Genomic DNA, 16941 nt, shown 5'->3' with positions numbered 1-16941 from the left:
CAAAATGTAGAGTCAAATAGAAGTCTAACAACACGAGATATTCCCACAGCGCGTCTCCCGCTCGAAAATGTCGAACTTACTCGCTCCGCCCTACAGGATTTGACTCCGGGGATCGTATGAGACCCGGTTTTTTGCCTGTGGTATGGTCGTAGACGGAAGAAAGCCCGTTCTTGTTGTGTGTTTTGAGCGGGCAAGTTGAACTGAGCAAATAACTGTTTCCTCTGTGATGGTTCTTTAACCCTTCACCGGCAATGGCATTGGTAAAATGCAGAGAGTTAATGTTTACCGTTAAAAAATTCCTTTCAACATCCGGGACTCGAGTTAAACAAAGCTTTTCCTCGATTCGATTCCATGGAATGTCATTTTCTAAAGCTTGAATTGTGACGACAAGTTTTACAAGCGCGCGTGCTAATTAGCTCAATGCCCACAGAAAACCAAAGTAAAACAAGTCAATAACGACAAAATGTAGAGTCAAATAGAAGTCTACAACACGAGATATTCCCAAGCGGTCTCCCGTCGAAGTACTACTCTCGCCCTACAGGATTTGACTACGGGGATCGGACGAGACCCGGTTTTTTGCCTGTGGTATGGTCGTAGACGGAAGAAAGCCCGTTCTTGTTGTGTGTTTTGAGCGGGCAAGTTGAACTGAGCAAATAACTGTTTCCTCTGTGATGGTTCTTTAACCCTTCACCGGCAATGGCATTGGTAAAATGCAGAGAGTTAATGTTTCCCGTTCAAAAATTCCTTTCAACATCCGGGACTCGAGTAAACAAAGCTTTTCCTCGATTCGATTCCATGGATGGTCATTTGCTAAAGCTTGAATTGTGACGACAAGTTTTACAAGCGCGCGTGCTAATTAGCTCAATGCCCACAGAAAACCAAAGTAAAACAAGTCATATAACGACAAAATGTAGAGTCAAATAGAAGTCTACAACACGAGATATTCCCAAGCGGTCTCCCGTCGAAGTACTACTCTCGCCCTACAGGATTTGACTACGGGGATCGGACGAGACCCGGTTTTTGCCTGTGGTATGGTCGTAGACGGAAGAAAGCCCGTTCTTGTTGTGTGTTTTGAGCGGGCAAGTTGAACTGAGCAAATAACTGTTTCCTCTGTGATGGTTCTTTAACCCTTCACCGGCAATGGCATTGGTAAAATGCAGAGAGTTAATGTTTCCCGTTCAAAATTCCTTTCAACATCCGGGACTCGAGTAAACAAGCTTTTCCTCGATTCGATTCCATGGAATGTCATTTGCTAAAGCTTGAATTGTGACGACAAGTTTTACAAGCGCGCGTGCTAATTAGCTCAATGCCCACAGAAAACCAAAGTAAAACAAGGCATATAACGACAAAATGTAGAGTCAAATAGAAGTCTACAACACGAGATATTCCCAAGCGGTCTCCCGTCGAAGTACTACTCTCGCCCTACAGGATTTGACTACGGGGATCGGACGAGACCCGGTTTTTTGCCTGTGGTATGGTCGTAGACGGAAGAAAGCCCGCCCTTGTTGTGTGTTTTGAGCGCGCAACTTGAACTGACCAAATCACCGTTCCCACTCCGATGGTTCTTTAACCCTTCCCCGGCAATGGCATTGGTAAACTGCAGAGAGTTAATGTTTCCCGTTCAAAAATTCCTTTCCACATCCGTTACTCGAGTAAACAAAGCTTTTCCTCGATTCGATTCCATGGAATGTCATTTGCTAAAGCTTGAATTGTGACGACAAGTTTACAAGCGCGCGTGCTAATTAGCTCAATGCCCACAGAAAACCAAAGTAAAACAAGTCATATAACGACAAAATGTAGAGTCAAATAGAAGTCTACAACACGAGATATTCCCAAGCGGTCTCCCGTCGAAGTACTACTCTCGCCCTACAGGATTTGACTACGGGGATCGGACGAGACCCGGTTTTTTGCCTGTGGTATGGTCGTAGACGGAAAAAATCCCGTTCTTGTTGTGTGTTTTGAGCGGGCAAGTTGAACTGAGCAAATAACTGTTTCCTCTGTGATGGTTCTTTAACCCTTCACCGGCAATGGCATTGGTAAAATGCAGAGAGTTAATGTTTCCCGTTCAAAAATTCCTTTCAACATCCGGGACTCGAGTAAACAAGCTTTTCCTCGATTCGATTCCATGGAATGTCATTTGCTAAAGCTTGAATTGTGACGACAAGTTTTACAAGCGCGCGTGCTAATACTAGCTCAATGCCCACAGAAAACCAAAGTAAAACAAGTCATATAACGACAAAATGTAGAGTCAAATAGAAAGTCTACAACACGAGATATTCCCAAGCGTTCTGACGTCGTAGTACTACTCTCTCCCTTCAGGATTTGACTATGGGGTTCGGACGAGACACTGTTTTTTGCCTGTGGTATGGTCGTAGACGGAAGAAAGCCCGTTCTTGTTGTGTGTTTTGAGCGGGCAAGTTGAACTGAGCAAATAACTGTTTCCTCTGTGATGGTTCTTTAACCCTTCACCGGCAATGGCATTGGTAAAATGCAGAGAGCGTTAATGTTTCCCGTTCAAAATTCCTTTCAACATCCGGGACTCGAGTAAACAAAGCTTTTCCTCGATTCGATTCCATGGAATGTCATTTTCTAAAGCTTGAATTGTGACGACAAGTTTTACAAGCGCGCGTGCTAATTAGCTCAATGCCCACAGAAAACCAAAGTACAACAAGTCATATAACGACAAAATGTAGAGTCAAATAGAAGTCTACAACACGAGATATTCCCAAGCGGTCTCCCGGCGAAGTACTACTCTCGACATACAGGATTTTGACTACGGGGATCGGACGAGCGACCCGGTTTTTTGCCTGTGGTATGGTCGTAGACGGAAGAAAGCCCGTTCTTGTTGTGTGTTTTGAGCGGGCAAGTTGAACTGAGCAAATAACTGTTTCCTCTGTGATGGTTCTTTAACCCTTCACCGGCAATGGCATTGGTAAAATGCAGAGAGTTAATGTTTCCCGTTCAAAAATTCCTTTCAACATCCGGGACTCGAGTAAACAAAGCTTTTCCTCGATTCGATTCCATGGAATGTCATTTTCTAAAGCTTGAATTGTGACGACAAGTTTTACAAGCGCGCGTGCTAATTAGCTCAATGCCCACAGAAAACCAAAGTAAAACAAGTCATATAACGACAAAATGTAGAGTCAAATAGAAGTCTACAACACGAGATATTCCCAAGCGGTCTCCCGTCGAAGTACTACTCTCGCCCTACAGGATTTGACTACGGGGATCGGACGAGACCCGGTTTTTTGCCTGTGGTATGGTCGTAGACGGAAGAAAGCCCGTTCTTGTTGTGTGTTTTGAGCGGGCAAGTTGAACTGAGCAAATAACTGTTTCCTCTGTGATGGTTCTTTAACCCTTCACCGGCAATGGCATTGGTAAAATGCAGAGAGTTAATGTTTCCCGTTCAAAAATTCCTTTCAACATCCGGGACTCGAGTAAACAAAGCTTTTCCTCGATTCGATTCCATGGAATGTCATTTGCTAAAGCTTGAATTGTGACGACAAGTTTTACAAGCGCGCGTGCTAATTAGCTCAATGCCCACAGACAAAACCAAATTAAAACAAGCCACATAACGACAAAATGAAGAGTCAAATAGAAGTATACAACACGAGATATTCCCAAGCGGTTTCCCGTCGAAGTACTACTCTCGCCCCACAGGGTTTGACTACGGGGAGCGGACGAGACCCGGTTTTTTGACGGTGGTATGGTCGTAGACGGAAGAAAGCCCGTTCTTGTTGTGTGTTTGAGCGGGCAAGTTGAACTGAGCAAATAACTGTTTCCTCTGTGATGGTTCTTTAACCCTTCACCGGCAATGGCAATTGGTAAAATGCAGAGAGTTAATGTTTCCCGTTCAAAATTCCTTTCAACATCCGGGACTCGAGTAAACAAAGCTTTTCCTCGATTCGATTCCATGGAATGTCATTTTCTAAAGCTTGAATTGTGGACGAACAAGTTTTACAAGCGCGCGTGCTAATTAGCTCAATGCCCACAGATAGCAAAAGAAAAACACGTAAAAAAACTACAAAGACTAGATGGAGTTAGAAGTCTACAACAAGAGATATTCCCAGGCGGTCTCCCGTCGAGGTACTACTCTCGCCCGACAGGATTTGACTACGGGGATAGGACGAGACCCTGTTTTTTGACTTTGGTATGGTCTTAGACGGAAGAAAGCCCGTTCTTGTTGTGTGTTTTGAGCGGGCAAGTTGAACTGAGCAAATAACTGTTTCCTCTGTGATGGTTCTTTAACACTTCACCGGCAATGGCATTGGTAAAATGCAGAGAGTTAATGTTTCCCGTTCAAAATTCCCTTTCAACATCCGGGACTCGAGTAAACAAGCTTTTCCTCGATTCGATTCCATGGAATGTCATTTCTAAAGCTTGAATTGTGACGACAAGTTTTACAAGCGCGCGTGCTAATTAGCTCAATGCCCACAGAAAACCAAAGTAAAACAAGTCATATAACGACAAAAGTGTAGAGTCAAATAGCAGTCTACAACACGAGATATTCCCAAGCGGTCTCCCGTCGAAGTAACTGTTTGAGATCAGACTCTCGCCCTACCGGATTTGACTACGGGTGTGATCGGACGAGGACCCGGGTTTTGTTGCCTGTGTGGATGGTCAGTAAGACGGTGAAGAAAGAAAGCCCGTTCTTGGTGTGTGATTTTGAGCGGGCCAAGTTGAGACGTGAGCAAATCAACTGTTTTCGGTCAATGTGATCGGGTCTTGGGTAACCCTTCACGGCAAGGGGAGTGGTAAAATGCAGAGAGTTAATGTTTCCCGTTCAATAAAATTCCTTGTGTCATAGTTCTCAACATCCGGGACTCGAGTAAGGGAACAAAGGCTTTCTCCTCGATTCGATTCCAATGGCAATGTCCTAATGTTGCTGTAAAGCTTTGAATTGTTGGACGACGCAAGTTTTTACTAAGCGCCGGCCGTGACTATCGTGATAGCGTCAATGCCACACAAGAAAAAACCAAAGTAAACCAAGTCTATAACGGATCAAAATGTAGAGTCAAATAGAAGTCTACAACACGAGATATTCCCACGGCGGTCCTCCCGTCGAAGTACTACTCCTCGCCGCTACACGGATGTTGACCTACGGGGACTCGGACGAGACCCGGTTTTTTTGCGTCTTGTGGTATGGTCGGTAAGACGGAAGAAAGCCCGTTCTTGTTGTGTGTTTTGAGCGGAGGCAGAGTTGGAAACTGAGCAAATAACTGTTTTCCACCAGTTCTGATGATGGTTCTTTAACCCTTCACCGGCCAATGGGCATTGCTAAAATGCAGAGAGTTAATGTTTACCGTTCAAAAATTCCTTTACAACATCGGGGAATCGAGTAAACAAAGCTTTTCCTCGATTCGATTTCCAAATGGGGCATGTCATTTTCTAAAGCTTTGAATTGTGACGGACAAGTTTAACAAGCGCGCGTGCTAATTAGCTCAATGCCCACAGAAACCAAAAGTTAAAAACAAGTCATATACCGACAAAATGTAGAGTCAAATAGAAGTCTACAAAACGAGATATGCCCAAGCGGTCTCCCGTCGAAAGTTAATACTCTCGCCCTACAGGATTTGACTACGGGGATCGGACGAGACCCGGTTTTTTGCCTGTGGTATGGTTCGTAGACGGGAAGAAAGCCCGTTCTTGTGGTGTGTTTTGAGCGGGCCAAGTTGAACTGAGCAAATGATAACTGTTTCCTCTGTGATGGTTCTTTAACCCTTCACCGGCAATGTATTGGTAAAATGCAGAGAGTTTAAGTTTCCCGTTCAAAAATTCCTTTCAACATCCGGGACTCGAGTAAACAAAGCTTTTCATCGATTCCATTCCATGGAATGTTGTATTTTCTAAAGCTTGAATTGTGACGACCAAGTTTTACAAGCGTCGCGTGCTCATTAGCTCAATGCCCACAGAAAAACCCAAAGTAAAACAAAAGTCATATAACGACAAAATGTAAGAGTCAAATAGAAGTACTACAACACGAGATATTCCCAAGCGGGTCTCCCGTCGAAGTACTACTCTCGCCCTACAGGATTTTGACTACGGGGATCGGACGAGAGTACCGGTTTTTTGCAGGTGGTATGGTAGTAGACGGAAGAAAGCCCTGTTCTTGTGGTGTGTTTTGAGCGGGCAAGTTGAACTGAGCAAATAAAATGTTTCCTTCTGTGATGCTTCTTTAAACCCTTGCACCGGCAATGGCATTGGTAAAATGCAGAGAGTTAATGTTTCCCGTTCGAAAATTCCTTTCAACATCCTGGACTCGAGTAAACACAGCTTTTCTTCGATTTGATTCCATCGAATGTCAGTTTCTAAAGCTTGAATTGTGACGACAAGAAGTTTTACAAGCGCGCGTGCTAATTAGCTCAATGCCCATCAGAAAACCCAAAGTAAAACAAGTCATATAACGACCCAAAATGTAGAGTCAAAATAGAAGTCTACAACACGAGATATTCCCAAGCGGTCTCCCGTCGAGATACTACTCACGCCCTACAGGATTTGACTACGAGGTGGGATCGGACGAGACCCGGTTTTTTGCCTGTGGTATGGTCAGTTAGACGGGAGAAGAAAGCCCGTTCTTGTTGTGTGTTTTGAGAGGGCAAGTTGTGAACCTGAGCAAATAACTGTATCCTCTGTGATGGTTCTTTAACCCTTCACCGGCAATGGCATTGGTACATATGCAGAGAGGTTAATGTTTCCCGTTAAAAAATTCCTTTCAACATCCGGGACTCGAGTAAACAAAGAGCTTTTTCCTCGATTCGATTACCATGGAATGTCATTTTCTACAAGCTTGAATTGTGACGTACAAGTTTTACAAGCGCGCGTGCTAATTAGCCTCACTATGCCCAACAAGAAACAAAAGTTGTAAAACAAGCTCATATGCTAACGGGACAAAAATGTAGATGTCAAATAGAAGTCTACAACACTTGAGATATGGCCCAAGCGCGGTTCTCCCGTCGAAGTACTACTCTCGCCCTACAGGATTTGACTATCGGGGGATCGGACGAGACGCGCGGGTTTTGCCGATAGTGGTATGGTCCGTAGACGGAAGAAAGCCCCGTTCTTGTTGTGTGTTTTGAGCGGGCAGAAGTTTGAACTGAGCAAAAATACACTGTTTCCTCTAGGATGGTTCTGTTAACCGTTTTCACCGGCAATGGCCATTGGATAAAATGCAGAGAGTTAATGTTTCCCGTTCAAAAATTCCTTTCAAACATCCGGGACTCGAGTCAACGAAAGCTTTTCCTCGATTCGCATTCCATGGAATGTCACCTACTTGTCGCGAAAATAGATTGGATATTGTGGACGTACACCCTCCTAGTTTTACAAGCGCGCGTGCTAATTAGCTCAATGCCACACAGAAAACCAAAGTTAAAAACAAAGTCATATAACGACAAAAATGTAGAGTCACAAATAGAAGTGCTACAACCCGAGATATTCCCAAGCGGTCTCCCGTCGAATGACTTCTCTACGCCCTACAGGATTTGAATAAGGAGGATCGGGACGAGACCACGGTTTTTTAGCCTGTGGTATGGTAGGAGACGAGAAGAAAGCCCGTTCATTGTTGTGTGTTTTGAGCGGGCAAGTTGAACTGAGCAAAGACATGTTTCCTCTTTTAGATGGTTTCTTAACCCTTCACCGGCAATGGCATTGGTAAAATGCAGAGAGTTAATGTTTACCGGTCAAACAATTCCTTTCAAACATCCGGGACTCGAAGTAAACAAAAGCATTTCAACTTGATCCGATTCCAATATGGAATGGCATTTTCTAAGGCTTGGAATTGTGACGACAAGGCTTACAAGAGTGCGTACTCATTAGATCAATGCCCACAGAAAACAAAAGTAAAACACGTCATATACCGCCAAAATGTAGAGTCAAATAGGCGTCTACAAAAACGAGATATTCCAAAGCCGGTCTCCCGTCGAAAGGACTACTCTCGCCCTACAGGATTTGACTACGGCGATCGGACGAGGCCCGGTTTTTTGCCTGTGGTATGCCGGTAGACGGAAGAAGGCCCGGTCTTGTTGTGTGTGACTATGAGCGGGCAAGTTGAACTGAGCAAATAACGAAATGTTTCCTCTGAGCTGGTTCTTTAACCCTTCACCGGCCTGGCCTTGGTCAAAATGCACGACTAAGCTGTATTTTGTTGGTACCTATTTTGTTTCGCCTTGACCTGTTTAAGGAAATTCCTTTCAACATTGGGACTCGAGTAAACCCAATCAGCTTTTCCTCGATTCGATTTCCATGGAATGTCGACCTATTGCTTTGACCTAAAGCTTGCAATGTGACGACAAGTTTTACAAGCGCCGCGTGCCTAATTAGCTCAATGCCCACAGGAACAACCAAAGTAAAACCACAAGTAATGCCGACCATATTCAACGCACCCCAGTCAAAATGTAGAGTCAAATAGAAGTCTAAAACACGAAGATAATTCCCAAGGCACGGTCTTCCCTGTCGCCACGGTCTAACTAGAAGATAACCCCTATAGCCCTACAGGATGTTGTGTGACCGACCATTACGCACGTTACCAAAGGGATACGGAGAACCGCACGACCCGCGGATGTTTATTTGCCCCATCTGCCTGGGTATGTGTCCGTAAGAAAGGGGAAGACAAAGCCCGTTTCTTAGTTGTGTGTTATTGAGCTGTAGGCAAGTTGAACTGAGCAAAAAACTGCATTTCCTCTGTGATGGTCCTTTAACCATTCACATCTCGGCCCCAATGGCACTTTGGTTAAATGACCGCTCGAGTTAATGTCTTCCCGTTCAAAAACCAATATGTCACTATTCACCAATCCGGGGCACCTCGAGTAATACACCAAGCAATTCTCCCTCTGTTCCTTCAGTCGATCGCGATCCAATGGAATGTCATTTTCTAAATAGATCTTGAATTATCCTACGCCTCTCGACTCGCACTCCTCTACACGATAGGTTACACAACTGTCCCGCGTCCAGCTTGCCTCTGTTTGCGCCACTATACGTCTTGGAGAAGACCTCCAAATGCCCCCACAAGCAAAACCAAACGAGTAAAACAAAAGGTCATACTATACGACCAACAATGTAGAGTCAATAATACGAAGTCTACAACCTTACCGAGATCCCACCCCCTTTCCCAAGCGAGTCTCCCGTCGAAGTACGACTCTTTGCCCTACCGTGATTTTTGACTTACGGGGATCGGACGAGACCCACGACCGGTTTTTGATGCGATCTTGTGAGTATGGTCCACAGTAGACGGAAGAAAGCCCGGTACTTGTTCGTTTGATCTTTGAGACGCGGAGCAAGTTGAAACTGAGCAAATAACTGTTTCCTCTGTGATGGTTCTTTAACCCTTACACCGGGCAATGGCATTGCTAAAAGGCCAGAGAGTTAAGGTTTCCCGTTCAAAAAATCCTTTCAACATCCGGGAATCAGAGTAACAAAAGCTGTTCCTCGATTTCGCGTGATTCCATGGAATGTCATTTGCTAAAGCTTGAATTGTGACGACAAGTTTTACAAGCGCGCGTGCTAATTAGCTCAATGCCCACAGAAAACCAAAGTAAAACAAGTCATATAACGACAAAATGTAGAGTCAAATAGAAGTCTACAACACGAGATATTCCCAAGCGGTCTCCCGTCGAAGTACTACTCTCGCCCTACAGGATTTGACTACGGGGATCGGACGAGACCCGGTTTTTTGCCTGTGGTATGGTCGTAGACGGAAGAAAGCCCGTTCTTGTTGTGTGTTTTGAGCGGGCAAGTTGAACTGAGCAAATAACTGTTTCCTCTGTGATGGTTCTTTAACCCTTCACCGGCAATGGCATTGGTAAAATGCAGAGAGTTAATGTTTCCCGTTCAAAAATTCCTTTCAACATCCGGGACTCGAGTAAACAAAGCTTTTCCTCGATTCGATTCCATGGAATGTCATTTGCTAAAGCTTGAATTGTGACGACAAGTTTTACAAGCGCGCGTGCTAATTAGCTCAATGCCCACAGAAAACCAAAGTAAAACAAGTCATATAACGACAAAATGTAGAGTCAAATAGAAGTCTACAACACGAGATATTCCCAAGCGGTCTCCCGTCGAAGTACTACTCTCGCCCTACAGGATTTGACTACGGGGATCGGACGAGACCCGGTTTTTTGCCTGTGGTATGGTCGTAGACGGAAGAAAGCCCGTTCTTGTTGTGTGTTTTGAGCGGGCAAGTTGAACTGAGCAAATAACTGTTTCCTCTGTGATGGTTCTTTAACCCTTCACCGGCAATGGCATTGGTAAAATGCAGAGAGTTAATGTTTCCCGTTCAAAAATTCCTTTCAACATCCGGGACTCGAGTAAACAAAGCTTTTCCTCGATTCGATTCCATGGAATGTCATTTGCTAAAGCTTGAATTGTGACGACAAGTTTTACAAGCGCGCGTGCTAATTAGCTCAATGCCCACAGAAAACCAAAGTAAAACAAGTCATATAACGACAAAATGTAGAGTCAAATAGAAGTCTACAACACGAGATATTCCCAAGCGGTCTCCCGTCGAAGTACTACTCTCGCCCTACAGGATTTGACTACGGGGATCGGACGAGACCCGGTTTTTTGCCTGTGGTATGGTCGTAGACGGAAGAAAGCCCGTTCTTGTTGTGTGTTTTGAGCGGGCAAGTTGAACTGAGCAAATAACTGTTTCCTCTGTGATGGTTCTTTAACCCTTCACCGGCAATGGCATTGGTAAAATGCAGAGAGTTAATGTTTCCCGTTCAAAAATTCCTTTCAACATCCGGGACTCGAGTAAACAAAGCTTTTCCTCGATTCGATTCCATGGAATGTCATTTGCTAAAGCTTGAATTGTGACGACAAGTTTTACAAGCGCGCGTGCTAATTAGCTCAATGCCCACAGAAAACCAAAGTAAAACAAGTCATATAACGACAAAATGTAGAGTCAAATAGAAGTCTACAACACGAGATATTCCCAAGCGGTCTCCCGTCGAAGTACTACTCTCGCCCTACAGGATTTGACTACGGGGATCGGACGAGACCCGGTTTTTTGCCTGTGGTATGGTCGTAGACGGAAGAAAGCCCGTTCTTGTTGTGTGTTTTGAGCGGGCAAGTTGAACTGAGCAAATAACTGTTTCCTCTGTGATGGTTCTTTAACCCTTCACCGGCAATGGCATTGGTAAAATGCAGAGAGTTAATGTTTCCCGTTCAAAAATTCCTTTCAACATCCGGGACTCGAGTAAACAAAGCTTTTCCTCGATTCGATTCCATGGAATGTCATTTGCTAAAGCTTGAATTGTGACGACAAGTTTTACAAGCGCGCGTGCTAATTAGCTCAATGCCCACAGAAAACCAAAGTAAAACAAGTCATATAACGACAAAATGTAGAGTCAAATAGAAGTCTACAACACGAGATATTCCCAAGCGGTCTCCCGTCGAAGTACTACTCTCGCCCTACAGGATTTGACTACGGGGATCGGACGAGACCCGGTTTTTTGCCTGTGGTATGGTCGTAGACGGAAGAAAGCCCGTTCTTGTTGTGTGTTTTGAGCGGGCAAGTTGAACTGAGCAAATAACTGTTTCCTCTGTGATGGTTCTTTAACCCTTCACCGGCAATGGCATTGGTAAAATGCAGAGAGTTAATGTTTCCCGTTCAAAAATTCCTTTCAACATCCGGGACTCGAGTAAACAAAGCTTTTCCTCGATTCGATTCCATGGAATGTCATTTGCTAAAGCTTGAATTGTGACGACAAGTTTTACAAGCGCGCGTGCTAATTAGCTCAATGCCCACAGAAAACCAAAGTAAAACAAGTCATATAACGACAAAATGTAGAGTCAAATAGAAGTCTACAACACGAGATATTCCCAAGCGGTCTCCCGTCGAAGTACTACTCTCGCCCTACAGGATTTGACTACGGGGATCGGACGAGACCCGGTTTTTTGCCTGTGGTATGGTCGTAGACGGAAGAAAGCCCGTTCTTGTTGTGTGTTTTGAGCGGGCAAGTTGAACTGAGCAAATAACTGTTTCCTCTGTGATGGTTCTTTAACCCTTCACCGGCAATGGCATTGGTAAAATGCAGAGAGTTAATGTTTCCCGTTCAAAAATTCCTTTCAACATCCGGGACTCGAGTAAACAAAGCTTTTCCTCGATTCGATTCCATGGAATGTCATTTGCTAAAGCTTGAATTGTGACGACAAGTTTTACAAGCGCGCGTGCTAATTAGCTCAATGCCCACAGAAAACCAAAGTAAAACAAGTCATATAACGACAAAATGTAGAGTCAAATAGAAGTCTACAACACGAGATATTCCCAAGCGGTCTCCCGTCGAAGTACTACTCTCGCCCTACAGGATTTGACTACGGGGATCGGACGAGACCCGGTTTTTTGCCTGTGGTATGGTCGTAGACGGAAGAAAGCCCGTTCTTGTTGTGTGTTTTGAGCGGGCAAGTTGAACTGAGCAAATAACTGTTTCCTCTGTGATGGTTCTTTAACCCTTCACCGGCAATGGCATTGGTAAAATGCAGAGAGTTAATGTTTCCCGTTCAAAAATTCCTTTCAACATCCGGGACTCGAGTAAACAAAGCTTTTCCTCGATTCGATTCCATGGAATGTCATTTGCTAAAGCTTGAATTGTGACGACAAGTTTTACAAGCGCGCGTGCTAATTAGCTCAATGCCCACAGAAAACCAAAGTAAAACAAGTCATATAACGACAAAATGTAGAGTCAAATAGAAGTCTACAACACGAGATATTCCCAAGCGGTCTCCCGTCGAAGTACTACTCTCGCCCTACAGGATTTGACTACGGGGATCGGACGAGACCCGGTTTTTTGCCTGTGGTATGGTCGTAGACGGAAGAAAGCCCGTTCTTGTTGTGTGTTTTGAGCGGGCAAGTTGAACTGAGCAAATAACTGTTTCCTCTGTGATGGTTCTTTAACCCTTCACCGGCAATGGCATTGGTAAAATGCAGAGAGTTAATGTTTCCCGTTCAAAAATTCCTTTCAACATCCGGGACTCGAGTAAACAAAGCTTTTCCTCGATTCGATTCCATGGAATGTCATTTGCTAAAGCTTGAATTGTGACGACAAGTTTTACAAGCGCGCGTGCTAATTAGCTCAATGCCCACAGAAAACCAAAGTAAAACAAGTCATATAACGACAAAATGTAGAGTCAAATAGAAGTCTACAACACGAGATATTCCCAAGCGGTCTCCCGTCGAAGTACTACTCTCGCCCTACAGGATTTGACTACGGGGATCGGACGAGACCCGGTTTTTTGCCTGTGGTATGGTCGTAGACGGAAGAAAGCCCGTTCTTGTTGTGTTTTGAGCGGGCAAGTTGAACTGAGCAAATAACTGTTTCCTCTGTGATGGTTCTTTAACCCTTCACCGGCAATGGCATTGGTAAAATGCAGAGAGTTAATGTTTCCCGTTCAAAAATTCCTTTCAACATCCGGGACTCGAGTAAACAAAGCTTTTCCTCGATTCGATTCCATGGAATGTCATTTGCTAAAGCTTGAATTGTGACGACAAGTTTTACAAGCGCGCGTGCTAATTAGCTCAATGCCCACAGAAAACCAAAGTAAAACAAGTCATATAACGACAAAATGTAGAGTCAAATAGAAGTCTACAACACGAGATATTCCCAAGCGGTCTCCCGTCGAAGTACTACTCTCGCCCTACAGGATTTGACTACGGGGATCGGACGAGACCCGGTTTTTTGCCTGTGGTATGGTCGTAGACGGAAGAAAGCCCGTTCTTGTTGTGTGTTTTGAGCGGGCAAGTTGAACTGAGCAAATAACTGTTTCCTCTGTGATGGTTCTTTAACCCTTCACCGGCAATGGCATTGGTAAAATGCAGAGAGTTAATGTTTCCCGTTCAAAAATTCCTTTCAACATCCGGGACTCGAGTAAACAAAGCTTTTCCTCGATTCGATTCCATGGAATGTCATTTGCTAAAGCTTGAATTGTGACGACAAGTTTTACAAGCGCGCGTGCTAATTAGCTCAATGCCCACAGAAAACCAAAGTAAAACAAGTCATATAACGACAAAATGTAGAGTCAAATAGAAGTCTACAACACGAGATATTCCCAAGCGGTCTCCCGTCGAAGTACTACTCTCGCCCTACAGGATTTGACTACGGGGATCGGACGAGACCCGGTTTTTTGCCTGTGGTATGGTCGTAGACGGAAGAAAGCCCGTTCTTGTTGTGTGTTTTGAGCGGGCAAGTTGAACTGAGCAAATAACTGTTTCCTCTGTGATGGTTCTTTAACCCTTCACCGGCAATGGCATTGGTAAAATGCAGAGAGTTAATGTTTCCCGTTCAAAAATTCCTTTCAACATCCGGGACTCGAGTAAACAAAGCTTTTCCTCGATTCGATTCCATGGAATGTCATTTGCTAAAGCTTGAATTGTGACGACAAGTTTTACAAGCGCGCGTGCTAATTAGCTCAATGCCCACAGAAAACCAAAGTAAAACAAGTCATATAACGACAAAATGTAGAGTCAAATAGAAGTCTACAACACGAGATATTCCCAAGCGGTCTCCCGTCGAAGTACTACTCTCGCCCTACAGGATTTGACTACGGGGATCGGACGAGACCCGGTTTTTTGCCTGTGGTATGGTCGTAGACGGAAGAAAGCCCGTTCTTGTTGTGTGTTTTGAGCGGGCAAGTTGAACTGAGCAAATAACTGTTTCCTCTGTGATGGTTCTTTAACCCTTCACCGGCAATGGCATTGGTAAAATGCAGAGAGTTAATGTTTCCCGTTCAAAAATTCCTTTCAACATCCGGGACTCGAGTAAACAAAGCTTTTCCTCGATTCGATTCCATGGAATGTCATTTGCTAAAGCTTGAATTGTGACGACAAGTTTTACAAGCGCGCGTGCTAATTAGCTCAATGCCCACAGAAAACCAAAGTAAAACAAGTCATATAACGACAAAATGTAGAGTCAAATAGAAGTCTACAACACGAGATATTCCCAAGCGGTCTCCCGTCGAAGTACTACTCTCGCCCTACAGGATTTGACTACGGGGATCGGACGAGACCCGGTTTTTTGCCTGTGGTATGGTCGTAGACGGAAGAAAGCCCGTTCTTGTTGTGTGTTTTGAGCGGGCAAGTTGAACTGAGCAAATAACTGTTTCCTCTGTGATGGTTCTTTAACCCTTCACCGGCAATGGCATTGGTAAAATGCAGAGAGTTAATGTTTCCCGTTCAAAAATTCCTTTCAACATCCGGGACTCGAGTAAACAAAGCTTTTCCTCGATTCGATTCCATGGAATGTCATTTGCTAAAGCTTGAATTGTGACGACAAGTTTTACAAGCGCGCGTGCTAATTAGCTCAATGCCCACAGAAAACCAAAGTAAAACAAGTCATATAACGACAAAATGTAGAGTCAAATAGAAGTCTACAACACGAGATATTCCCAAGCGGTCTCCCGTCGAAGTACTACTCTCGCCCTACAGGATTTGACTACGGGGATCGGACGAGACCCGGTTTTTTGCCTGTGGTATGGTCGTAGACGGAAGAAAGCCCGTTCTTGTTGTGTGTTTTGAGCGGGCAAGTTGAACTGAGCAAATAACTGTTTCCTCTGTGATGGTTCTTTAACCCTTCACCGGCAATGGCATTGGTAAAATGCAGAGAGTTAATGTTTCCCGTTCAAAAATTCCTTTCAACATCCGGGACTCGAGTAAACAAAGCTTTTCCTCGATTCGATTCCATGGAATGTCATTTGCTAAAGCTTGAATTGTGACGACAAGTTTTACAAGCGCGCGTGCTAATTAGCTCAATGCCCACAGAAAACCAAAGTAAAACAAGTCATATAACGACAAAATGTAGAGTCAAATAGAAGTCTACAACACGAGATATTCCCAAGCGGTCTCCCGTCGAAGTACTACTCTCGCCCTACAGGATTTGACTACGGGGATCGGACGAGACCCGGTTTTTTGCCTGTGGTATGGTCGTAGACGGAAGAAAGCCCGTTCTTGTTGTGTGTTTTGAGCGGGCAAGTTGAACTGAGCAAATAACTGTTTCCTCTGTGATGGTTCTTTAACCCTTCACCGGCAATGGCATTGGTAAAATGCAGAGAGTTAATGTTTCCCGTTCAAAAATTCCTTTCAACATCCGGGACTCGAGTAAACAAAGCTTTTCCTCGATTCGATTCCATGGAATGTCATTTTCTAAAGCTTGAATTGTGACGACAAGTTTATACAAGCGCGCGTGCTAATTAGCTCAATGCCCACAGAAAACCAAAGTAAAACAAGGCATATAACGGACAAAAATGTAGAGTCAAATAGAAAGTCTACAACACGAGATATTCCCAAGCGGTCTCCCGTCGAAAGTACTTACTCTCGCCCTAACACGGATTTTGACTACGGGGATCGGACCGAGAAACCCGGTTTGGTGCCACTGTGTGGTATGGTCGTAGACGGAAGAAAAGCCCGTTCTTGTTTGTGTGTTTTGAGCGGGCAAGTTTAACTGAGCAAATAACTGTTTCCTCTGTGATTTTTTTTTAACCCTGCACCGGCAATGGCATTGGTAAAATGCAGAGAGTTAACCCTGTTTCCCGTTCAAAAATTCCTTTCAACATCCGGGACTCACGAGAAACAAAGCTTTTCCTCGATTCGATTTCCATGGAATTTCATTTCTAAAGCTTGAATTGTGACGACAAGTTTTACAACGCGCGCGGTGCTAATTAGCTCAACGCCCACAGACAACCCAAGTCAAACAAGTCATATAACGACAAAATGTAGAGTCAAATAGAAGTCTACAACACGAGATATTCCCAAGCGGTCTCCCGTCGAAGTACTACTCTCGCCCTACAGGATTTGACTACGGGGATCGGACGAGACCCGGTTTTTTGCCTGTGGTATGGTGGTAGACGGAAGGAAGCCGTTTCTTGTTGTGGGTTTTGTGCGGGCAAGTTGAACTGAAGCAAATAACTGTTTCCTCTGTGATGGTTCTTTAACCCTTCACCGGCAATGGCATTGGTAAA

The 16941-nt window shown here is 44.4% G+C and overlaps 19 non-coding genes and 5 pseudogenes across 19 annotated transcripts; all 24 read right to left on the bottom strand.

Moving 5' to 3' along the window:
• Positions 1 to 480: 480 nt before the first annotated feature.
• On the bottom strand, positions 481 to 599 carry LOC138014754 (5S ribosomal RNA). Its single transcript, XR_011125435.1, has one exon. It is a non-coding gene; the product is annotated as a 5S ribosomal RNA (ribosomal RNA).
• Positions 600 to 925: 326 nt separating this feature from the next.
• Positions 926 to 1043, bottom strand: LOC138014705 (5S ribosomal RNA; annotated as a pseudogene).
• A 324-nt stretch (positions 1044 to 1367) lies between these two features.
• On the bottom strand, positions 1368 to 1486 carry LOC138014753 (5S ribosomal RNA). The gene has a single exon (XR_011125434.1). It is a non-coding gene; the product is annotated as a 5S ribosomal RNA (ribosomal RNA).
• Positions 1487 to 1811: 325 nt separating this feature from the next.
• LOC138014752 (5S ribosomal RNA) lies at positions 1812 to 1930 on the bottom strand. The gene has a single exon (XR_011125433.1). It is a non-coding gene; the product is annotated as a 5S ribosomal RNA (ribosomal RNA).
• Positions 1931 to 2258: 328 nt separating this feature from the next.
• Positions 2259 to 2377, bottom strand: LOC138014715 (5S ribosomal RNA; annotated as a pseudogene).
• A 327-nt stretch (positions 2378 to 2704) lies between these two features.
• Positions 2705 to 2826, bottom strand: LOC138014714 (5S ribosomal RNA; annotated as a pseudogene).
• Positions 2827 to 3152: 326 nt separating this feature from the next.
• Positions 3153 to 3271, bottom strand: LOC138014751 (5S ribosomal RNA). Its single transcript, XR_011125432.1, has one exon. It is a non-coding gene; the product is annotated as a 5S ribosomal RNA (ribosomal RNA).
• A 328-nt stretch (positions 3272 to 3599) lies between these two features.
• Positions 3600 to 3718, bottom strand: LOC138014711 (5S ribosomal RNA; annotated as a pseudogene).
• A 5850-nt stretch (positions 3719 to 9568) lies between these two features.
• Positions 9569 to 9687, bottom strand: LOC138014750 (5S ribosomal RNA). Its single transcript, XR_011125431.1, has one exon. It is a non-coding gene; the product is annotated as a 5S ribosomal RNA (ribosomal RNA).
• Positions 9688 to 10013: 326 nt separating this feature from the next.
• On the bottom strand, positions 10014 to 10132 carry LOC138014749 (5S ribosomal RNA). The gene has a single exon (XR_011125430.1). It is a non-coding gene; the product is annotated as a 5S ribosomal RNA (ribosomal RNA).
• Positions 10133 to 10458: 326 nt separating this feature from the next.
• On the bottom strand, positions 10459 to 10577 carry LOC138014748 (5S ribosomal RNA). The gene has a single exon (XR_011125429.1). It is a non-coding gene; the product is annotated as a 5S ribosomal RNA (ribosomal RNA).
• Positions 10578 to 10903: 326 nt separating this feature from the next.
• Positions 10904 to 11022, bottom strand: LOC138014746 (5S ribosomal RNA). Its single transcript, XR_011125427.1, has one exon. It is a non-coding gene; the product is annotated as a 5S ribosomal RNA (ribosomal RNA).
• A 326-nt stretch (positions 11023 to 11348) lies between these two features.
• On the bottom strand, positions 11349 to 11467 carry LOC138014745 (5S ribosomal RNA). The gene has a single exon (XR_011125426.1). It is a non-coding gene; the product is annotated as a 5S ribosomal RNA (ribosomal RNA).
• Positions 11468 to 11793: 326 nt separating this feature from the next.
• Positions 11794 to 11912, bottom strand: LOC138014744 (5S ribosomal RNA). Its single transcript, XR_011125425.1, has one exon. It is a non-coding gene; the product is annotated as a 5S ribosomal RNA (ribosomal RNA).
• A 326-nt stretch (positions 11913 to 12238) lies between these two features.
• Positions 12239 to 12357, bottom strand: LOC138014743 (5S ribosomal RNA). Its single transcript, XR_011125424.1, has one exon. It is a non-coding gene; the product is annotated as a 5S ribosomal RNA (ribosomal RNA).
• A 326-nt stretch (positions 12358 to 12683) lies between these two features.
• On the bottom strand, positions 12684 to 12802 carry LOC138014742 (5S ribosomal RNA). The gene has a single exon (XR_011125423.1). It is a non-coding gene; the product is annotated as a 5S ribosomal RNA (ribosomal RNA).
• A 326-nt stretch (positions 12803 to 13128) lies between these two features.
• On the bottom strand, positions 13129 to 13247 carry LOC138014741 (5S ribosomal RNA). Its single transcript, XR_011125422.1, has one exon. It is a non-coding gene; the product is annotated as a 5S ribosomal RNA (ribosomal RNA).
• Positions 13248 to 13571: 324 nt separating this feature from the next.
• On the bottom strand, positions 13572 to 13690 carry LOC138014740 (5S ribosomal RNA). Its single transcript, XR_011125421.1, has one exon. It is a non-coding gene; the product is annotated as a 5S ribosomal RNA (ribosomal RNA).
• A 326-nt stretch (positions 13691 to 14016) lies between these two features.
• Positions 14017 to 14135, bottom strand: LOC138014738 (5S ribosomal RNA). Its single transcript, XR_011125420.1, has one exon. It is a non-coding gene; the product is annotated as a 5S ribosomal RNA (ribosomal RNA).
• A 326-nt stretch (positions 14136 to 14461) lies between these two features.
• Positions 14462 to 14580, bottom strand: LOC138014737 (5S ribosomal RNA). Its single transcript, XR_011125419.1, has one exon. It is a non-coding gene; the product is annotated as a 5S ribosomal RNA (ribosomal RNA).
• Positions 14581 to 14906: 326 nt separating this feature from the next.
• LOC138014736 (5S ribosomal RNA) lies at positions 14907 to 15025 on the bottom strand. The gene has a single exon (XR_011125418.1). It is a non-coding gene; the product is annotated as a 5S ribosomal RNA (ribosomal RNA).
• A 326-nt stretch (positions 15026 to 15351) lies between these two features.
• On the bottom strand, positions 15352 to 15470 carry LOC138014734 (5S ribosomal RNA). Its single transcript, XR_011125416.1, has one exon. It is a non-coding gene; the product is annotated as a 5S ribosomal RNA (ribosomal RNA).
• A 326-nt stretch (positions 15471 to 15796) lies between these two features.
• On the bottom strand, positions 15797 to 15915 carry LOC138014733 (5S ribosomal RNA). Its single transcript, XR_011125415.1, has one exon. It is a non-coding gene; the product is annotated as a 5S ribosomal RNA (ribosomal RNA).
• Positions 15916 to 16710: 795 nt separating this feature from the next.
• On the bottom strand, positions 16711 to 16829 carry LOC138014702 (5S ribosomal RNA; annotated as a pseudogene).
• Positions 16830 to 16941: the final 112 nt, after the last annotated feature.

Source organism: Montipora capricornis, chromosome 8 (assembly GCF_036669925.1).
Source record: "Montipora capricornis isolate CH-2021 chromosome 8, ASM3666992v2, whole genome shotgun sequence".
NCBI lineage: Eukaryota > Metazoa > Cnidaria > Anthozoa > Scleractinia > Acroporidae > Montipora > Montipora capricornis.
This window is presented reverse-complemented; position numbering and strand designations above follow the sequence as displayed.